The sequence below is a fragment of a genome, unplaced genomic scaffold, assembly GCF_019419815.1.
Source record: "Pyrus x bretschneideri cultivar Hongxiangsu unplaced genomic scaffold, Pyrus_bretschneideri_v1 Contig21, whole genome shotgun sequence".
NCBI classification, from domain to species: domain Eukaryota; kingdom Viridiplantae; phylum Streptophyta; class Magnoliopsida; order Rosales; family Rosaceae; genus Pyrus; species Pyrus x bretschneideri.
The window spans coordinates 1177328-1184670 of record NW_025999513.1 but is presented as its reverse complement, the minus strand read 5'-3'; the positions used below and the strand labels follow the sequence as shown (position 1 = coordinate 1184670).

General features: G+C 39.0%; 1 long non-coding RNA gene across 11 annotated transcripts; it reads right to left on the bottom strand.

Moving 5' to 3' along the window:
• Positions 1-252: 252 nt before the first annotated feature.
• On the bottom strand, positions 253-6649 carry LOC103939361. Of its 11 annotated transcripts, none has more exons than XR_007258493.1 (7): positions 6529-6649; positions 6370-6412; positions 6106-6213; positions 5635-5956; positions 5498-5547; positions 2686-4427; positions 253-1487 (listed from the first exon to the last, which is right to left on the bottom strand). It is a non-coding gene; the product is annotated as an uncharacterized LOC103939361 (long non-coding RNA). The 11 variants fall into 11 exon arrangements; XR_007258495.1 differs by lacking the exon at positions 6529-6649 and having other exon boundaries at positions 253-505; positions 861-1487; positions 6370-6522; XR_007258497.1 differs by lacking the exon at positions 6529-6649 and having other exon boundaries at positions 253-499; positions 861-1487; positions 6370-6522.
• Between the last annotated feature and the right edge of the window lie 694 nt (positions 6650-7343).

Here is a 7343-nt window from a genome sequence, read left to right as displayed (position 1 = left end):
GGACATTTTATTTTATGCTTTTCACATGCATTGAATGAAAATGACATGCAACTACGCAAGCTACATATTTGGGATAGGCATTACACAAACTCATCGAAGTAGAAACAAATAGAATTAATATGAGGAGAAAGCAGACATGGATAAAGACAAATTGATTGATTGTGAGTTTTACGGGTTTTATTGTATGAACGAACGTTTACATTGTTAGATTTAAATGTAATGTGTCTTTAACCTTCATGTTTGAACCTATGGTGTAACAAAAAAAACGTATTTGTATAGCAAACCAGGCTACATCATTGTTATTGAGCGTATGGTGTAACAGAAAGCAGAAGAAATCAATCTGAACATATGAAGACAATTAACAATGTTGTTCTACAAAAGAGAAATTAAGAGAAAGTAGTCAATAATGAGAGCCATAACTAAAATTTAGTAGAATCCCACGCTGCCTCATAGTCAATCAAACTTCTCTAATTCACCGCGGAGTGTAGTGAACATAATCCTGAATCTTGAGAAAACCAAATTCAATCAAATAACAGTTAATAGGTAGCCACAATGGATTGTTTTAATCAAATTATTAACTTGATTAAACAACCAAGTCATCTCCTTTTTGCCTCACAAACATAAGCTGATGAAGCTAGCAAGAGGGTACAATTTGTTAAGCTTAATAGCCTTTATGCACATAAAATACCTTTTCCAAAACACCTAACCTCAATGAAAGTTGTAAAATGCAAATAAAACAACAAACTGTTTCAACCATTTGACTAACCTCAATGTAGACGAAGAAATCTGACACTCATACATAACTGCTCTATTTATCTCTCTGCAAATGACAATTAATAAAATGGAAAACTCAATTATACCTTGGCTAGTTATTATTTTGGGTCGCCATCTCCAATTGCTCCAAATAAAAACCAGGAAGCGTGTGAAGGCAAAATTGGAGGCATGTCTTGAGTTCTCGAGTTGGCACGACCACGTCTCCTAACCTGTAACGTGCTAAATTTATCGATTCAACAGAGAGTGTTTAACTAAATCTTATCTCATTGGCAACGGCACATTAGACTATCGAGCACATATTTTTGTGTTCATTGGCAACAACACCATTGAGCTCAGGTTCTCAATTTTCTTAGCTTGCTGTTACACCATCTTCTCTCTTTCAGCCTGGGCTTTTTTTTCCTCCTCCAACTCCAAAGCCATACGCTCCCTCTCTAACTCGGTCTGCACAGAAAGTACGCATGTCCCAGAATACACTTGCATTCAACTAATTACAATAAACACAAAGTGTATATTCCAAACCTGCAATGACGTGTTTTGCAGATTGAGGATGTCCGCTGCCCAACTTTTCTGAATGAGATTCCTAAAACATGCGGAATATTTAAATTCCTCTATTTTACGTAGGCGATCTATATTTATAATTAACCTGCAATTTTGGCTCAAAGCTCCCCAATTTCTTTCTTTTGACGCTTGAGAATAGCAGCATCTGTTAGAATCTGCCAGGAAGGACATACGTTGAAATAATAACAATTAAAACATATGATAGAAATAAAAGAACAATTTCTTCGTCCAACAGATACAAACTTGGGAGAATATGAAGAATTAATCCACAAAAGATTGCAAACGAAGCCAAGAGAGAAATTTAAAGTACATCAGAGAAAGCAAATAAGCTTGCAATCAATTAAAATTGCATGGCATGTATAATTAGTATGTTCAATGTCTGATCAAGACTAACAAACATATTCAAAGAACAGGGGCGAATTATTATTGTACCTTAATGACAACAAAGAGAAACTTTTCAGTTTCGTTTTTCCAAAATCAAAATTCCAGAAACCTTTGTGGAACAATGAAGTTGATTTTAATTATGACAAATTCAAACTACAACGAACAATTTTGATCATTAAACAGTCTACAAAGATATGTGATCACATACAGTACCACTCACTCTATCACATCTGTAATTGAAAAATCACTCTTATCACAAATAGTAGGATAGTATACTATGAAACAGTACCACAAATTGGTACTATCAGTTACATTAAACCAATTTGTCCACACAATTATAGTTCTTCTTCTTTGCTAGCTTACAACTTAATGTAATTGAAAAAGTTGCAGACCAATCACAAACTCAGATGGCCGCTGAAGCTTTTTCTTATTTTCCAAACCCATTTGCCTACGTAATTCACAATTCCGTTATACGGATTTCTGCCATAGTTTTATGCATTACAGTTAGAAAATACAAAACTCAATATATGTGAGATCAAGTTCATTTGAAATCATGGAAGATCAGGACCCATTTAACAAAAAAAAGTGTTAAACTCAATATAGATAGATAAATAAATAAATGGATAAAGGAAAAAAAAAAGGAGCAGTTGCTCCACGGTTGAAACAAAACCCAAGTGAGAAGTTGGTTTTCTGAAACCGTGCAAAATACTGGAGGTGGTTCCAATTGCACTACCCACACACACGTTCTCTCATCAGAACTGTCAGGAAAAAAATTATAAAAAGGGGGTCTCTTTGAAGACGACGACGGACAGAAAACAAGACCCAAAAAAAAGAGAGACGACAGAAAAGCACAAGAGAAAACCAACAAAAAGGAAGAGAGGAGTACAGAGGGGTTCACGGCAAAGGAAAAAAGGCAAGGCAAGGAAGACACGGCAAAGGGAGCAAAAGTACAGAGGGGTATAAATTTACCGTTTATAATTTGTTCTTTGTCTTGGTGTGTCGGTTCAGCTTTTTGCATAGGAAAAGAAACAAGACTTGGCTCTTCTTATTTTCACCAAAGCAAAGAAAATGGTGAAACTTCCACCATCGCAGCCATCAGAAGGATAAACCTCCTCCTTCCACCTTGAATTTCCAAGGCTGCACCACTTCTCTCTCGGATCCTCCACCAGGGAGCTCTCCCCTTTCCTCGCTCACATCCTCCTGCACCATTCCCGGAGCCGTTCCCGATCTGACAGCACGGCTACTGCAGCAATCACTACCGCCAGTGTTAACCTCCCCAGGGACAATGCAACAATCCACACTTGCAACCGCGGCGAAGCAACATTGGATATCAAGCATGCACCAAGGGCCAACGAAGACGATGCCAAAGAAACAGTTGCAGAAGGAGAGAAGGCAGCGGAACATGAAGGCAAAGATGCGGTTGGCAAGCAGACACGGAAAACGCAGAGAAGAAAGAGAGACGTTCTCCGCTCCCTGCCGCTGTTGACTCCCCAAGGTCCAGACGGCCACTCCTCGTTCCTCTCTGCCCAGCGAAAGCACCATCTGTGAGCCTAGAGACCGCAGCGTGCACCCTCATCTCGGCAGACAATGGAAAGGCAACAACAAACTGGTGACATTCGGAGACTGTGAGCACACTGCAGTTCTCTCTCTACCTCTCTTGGACTCTCCTTCAACGCACGCTGCAGCCCTTCCTTCCTCGCATAACACTGCAACCAATATAACATGGGGTTCTAAAAGTCTGTTTAAAGGTCAAAAGGAGGCTCCCAAAAAAATCTATTGCACAAAGGACTCTCTGTTTTCCTATCATTTCTATGAAGTTGGTTATCGCTGCTCTAAATATTATAATGTGTTGCTGCTTCAAACATCGAAAACACGCTGCAATTTTCTTATAAGTCTCCGGAGCTTTCATAAGTTCCATGAAGAAAGCAAATAGCACGTGATGAACAAAGCCACTTACGTGGCATTGAAATTAAAGAGCTGTTCAAGTGACAAGGCTTTCCTCTTTGCTTCTGCTGAGCACCGAAAGCACCACATGATGGAGGGCAAGTATACAAGAAGTGGATGTAAACCAAAAAGAAGCGTCCAGTGCCTACTTTCTTAGTAACTCTTGCGACTTAAATATTAATCCTGATTATGACTAAGTCATCAATATTAGTCATCATTATGTTTGATTCTTAAGTCAAACTTGTAGAGTTTCAAAAGCACTGAGGGCTGCAGCAAGGGAGGAAAATAAGAGCTCCTCCAAAACTTGGAATGCCGTTCACGTGGGCTCCGTTGACTGAATATGGTGCAAGTAAACATGGAGTCAACGACGACCATGACAATTCATGAATGCATATTACTCCAAATACCGTAGACGCAAACCATCTCAAAGCACAAAGCTCGATAGACTTACCACCTCAAATCAGTGGATTTGCGCAACGTCAAAACAAATGGATCAAGCTCCCGTTAAATTACCGCGTTGACCCAAATGACACCAAGGCACGACAAATCTCAAATGGCATGAAGCCACATCAAATCCAAATGGCACGAAGCAGCATCAAATCCCAAATGGTGCAAAGCCACGACAAGTCTCAAATGGCATGAAGCTGTGTTGAATTTCAAATGGCATGAAGCCATATCAAACACCAAATGGCATAAAGCCGTATCAAATACTAAATGGCATGAAGCTGCATCAAATATCAAACGCTCCTCGCTTGCATGAGCAGAAACTGCACAAGGCACCAAGTCAAAACCAAAACACCAAAATCTTTCTTTGAGTCATTCATTCATTGATCATTCCAGAACTACGCCATTTGATTCCATCAAGGATACATAGGCAGTCTAGTCTCACATTCTAGATGCAACCGCAAAATCGAAACCCTGGTTCATTAAGCCAAATTCATCTAAATAGATCAAACACAAAATCCTTTTTAGTGGGTCATCCACTCACTAAAAATCCAAATATCAAAATCATGAACTATGAGTGACTTGATCCCTTAAAAGGGTACGTAGGCAATCTAGGGCTCGACCTATATGCAGTTGCAAAATCAAACAAACACATCAATCCTCTAATTTCATATTTTTCATGTTAGAATCAAAGGGTATTCCTTTCCCAAAAGAAAGGTTGTAATTAATAGGTGCATAGCCTAGAATGGGTCGAACTCAAATTAATAAAACCCTCTTCGTAAAAATGAACGAGGGTGAAATTGTGTCAAGTGAATTATTTGTTCTCGTGACAATTTTGCTCAACATGGGTCAATGTAAAGAGGGGCACACAACAAACAACTTTTCAAAGCATGGAGACTTATGAACTAAAGCTTGCCGACCTCTATGAGTTTATGAACATAACCACAAGTCTAACTTAGCAAAACTCTAGGCCAAAGAATCAAAGTCCACATTGGTGGGTTTTCTCTAAAGGAATTTGAGATTACACCCAAAACAATTGGCAATGGGAGGAGTAACCCTACTCCCTATGATCCCATTCAAGGTTCCTTTTAACTTTCCGATGTGAGACATCTCTCCATGCACCCTCACATGTGGCGACACTAAAGCCAAACACGTGGACAACATATTGGGTGACGTAGACACTTGTTGTATGGATTCACATGCAGTCGAACCTGGCTCTGACACCACAATAGAATGTAAGCTTTCAACCCATAACCAATTACTCAATGTGGGATTCTCTTTTCATAAAATGTGAAGACTTTAATGCACAACCCACATAGAACATCATAAGCATAAGCATAATCATAATCACAAATATTAATCAAACAAGTAGGCTTGTTTAACTAGAACTGACCTTTCCTCCACTGCAGGAACAAGACCTCTTGTCGAAGCCACTCTACCAACCTAAAACATACAATATGTCATTTCTTCGTTTCTACACGAAGTAAGCAAATACAGAAACACATTGTATATCTTAGTTGACAAACTCACCAATAGTATACTGCAAAACAATTTTCTTTGGAGGTCTATACGTCCCGTCAACAAACCACCAAGTGGTGCTTAGGTATCAGACAGAGAAGCTTAGTAGGTGAGGTGACACTCTAGAAACCTACCTGTTGAAAGAATGCTACTCGTTATGACTTTTGCAAGGCCAACTTTTTCTTCTTTCTTTGGTTTAGCTGAAAAAGCTGGGTAGCCATCCCACATTGGATACCCGGTGTTCATGTTGGGAAACAAGCTATCTGACATTTCAGGTCTTCTGGGAAATTCCATGTGCCATGTATCTTCTAGCATGTCCTCATAGTCACGAAACCTATGTAAGTAACCAATCCAATATTTATCAAGAATAAGTGATTTCTCCCAAGTATTATTATGTCGCAGAGAAGTTTAACTTGGAAAACACGACTGACCAAACCACACGAAACAACAAATACAACGTAAAGTTACGGAACAACATGAAACCTGGTCTTGAACATTTCTCCTGTGCTCGTGTGGTGTGCCACGCAATGCAATGGGGAATATTTAGAGGGGTGTCCTTCGAAGCAAGGCCAATTCTAATGTTTGCAGAACCTGAACTCCCAGAACAACAACAACCCACAATTGAAAGGACCAAAATTAGGGACTAAAAATTGAATTGGGGGTGGGTTTTGCAATTTGCACAATAAAATTTGATGGGTTTGTGCTGAAAATTCGAATGGAGCTGTAAAAAACTGGGAGATTAATTACCTGGGTTGATGACGACCAGGTTGGAGCCTCGTTCGGAGAGCAGCTGTGAAGGGACCACGGATTTCAGGTAATCGTGGGAAGTAGCAGGGCAAAAGCTTTGTAAATACTAAGAAAGAGAGAGAGAAAGGGAGACAGAGAGGGGAGAGAGAGGGCTCGTACCATGGAGCTTCAAATGGCGATTCGCCTGCTTGATTTTGCTTCGCTTTGTGCTTATAGTCAGTCTGTACCGTGTAGTTGGCCTACCTTTCTATTTGTGTCCAACCAGAAGCCCTGATCTGACCCAGACCGGTTCGAATCTTTTTCATTTATTAAAAAAAATACTTTTCATGTGGAAACCTTCGATAACTATAAACACTAAAATTATTATATAGTCATTATTCTGAATAATGTGGATGATCCATATGAATAGTCTGTTACTTTTTATGTACAGTATTTTTACTATTTATTTGTGGAAAATTTGTAAAGTGAATAGTGTTCTATTTGCTTATAAAATGAATGAGAGATGAATAAGAGGTTTACGGAAGAGATTGTGAAAGAAGAAAGAGGAAGAGAGAAAAGAGAGGAAGAGGATAGGGGATAATAGAGAAAGAGTTATTTTGTACTCTTATTCTTCTAAATTATAATGGAAGCACTACCGCTGCCTCGAGGACGTACTCCAGTCACATTGACTGTAGAGGAACCTCGTAAATTTTGTGTCTTGTTTTGTTTATTCCACTGCACACACCGTCGATTTTACAACAGTCATAAGTAACTTTTAATGTTAGAGCGTATATTGCCCTCTTTAATGCTTCTCCTTCTAAGCAGAGAAACGCTAAAGAGATTTTTTTTACAAGTGAATTTTTTTATGAACTTTCAGTCAACTCATACTTTTGGCATAATGTTTTATAATGATGGAACAAAAATTTACGTTAAATTGTGAGGTGACAGAGTCTATGGAGAGGCTCAGTTTTGAGAGAGTCTCCTTAGCATTTCTC